Genomic DNA, 774 nt, shown 5'->3' on the forward strand with positions numbered 1-774 from the left:
GAAGGAGGCAGAGCGTTTGTGTTTGTTTTCTCTCTTGATGAGATAAGGTTCCCTTTTCATCTAAATGTTAAGACTTTTCATTCCTGACTTTGAAGACACAAATAAAAAGCAGCGGATGAAACTATTCAGATGTAAAGAGATTTTTGATCAGGCAGTTGTTGAAATCATGGGGGGGATAGTTGCACTTTAGAATATTGTATACATGAACTACTGAGGTGGGGGATTTTTTAAGAGTGATGAAAATACGTATATCAAAGATGGTATTTTCTTAACGGCTAAAACTTTAAGTAAGAACCGTGTTTAGAAACATCTCAGCCCATCAAATCCACTTGCTAAAGTATGATCAAGTTTGTGAGCTCTGCAGCAGCAAGTCTCTCAATGGGAGGGAAACCCGGTAATCCCAATATCTCTGGCAAGCTTAGAGGTAAAAGAGGAGGAGGATTTCGGGGCGGAGAAGAGGGGACAGCAACTCTGCCACTTTCCTTTAAACCTAAGCATCTGTTGCTATGGAAACCCCGGAGCCTGATGCTGGAGCAACGGGAATTGTCACCCTCCGTCCCGATGCAGCCGTGCTGGGAGCGGCAGGACACCCGCTGCCAGCTCCCCCGGCGCCGGCCTGAGCACATGCCCATTTCCTCCTCCGGGAGCGTTAATTAGCGGCCGCGGTTCTCGGGGCCGGGTGGGCGTGCCCGGGCGCCCCCGCGCAAGGGCCGCTCAAAGGCGGCGCAAGGGCCGCGGCGGCGAGACGTCCCCGGGCGAGGTCCCGGCCCCGGG

The sequence above is a fragment of the Aptenodytes forsteri genome, unplaced genomic scaffold (genome assembly GCF_000699145.1).
Source record: "Aptenodytes forsteri isolate BGI_AS27 unplaced genomic scaffold, ASM69914v1 Scaffold296, whole genome shotgun sequence".
In the NCBI taxonomy this organism is placed as follows: Eukaryota; Metazoa; Chordata; class Aves; order Sphenisciformes; family Spheniscidae; genus Aptenodytes; species Aptenodytes forsteri.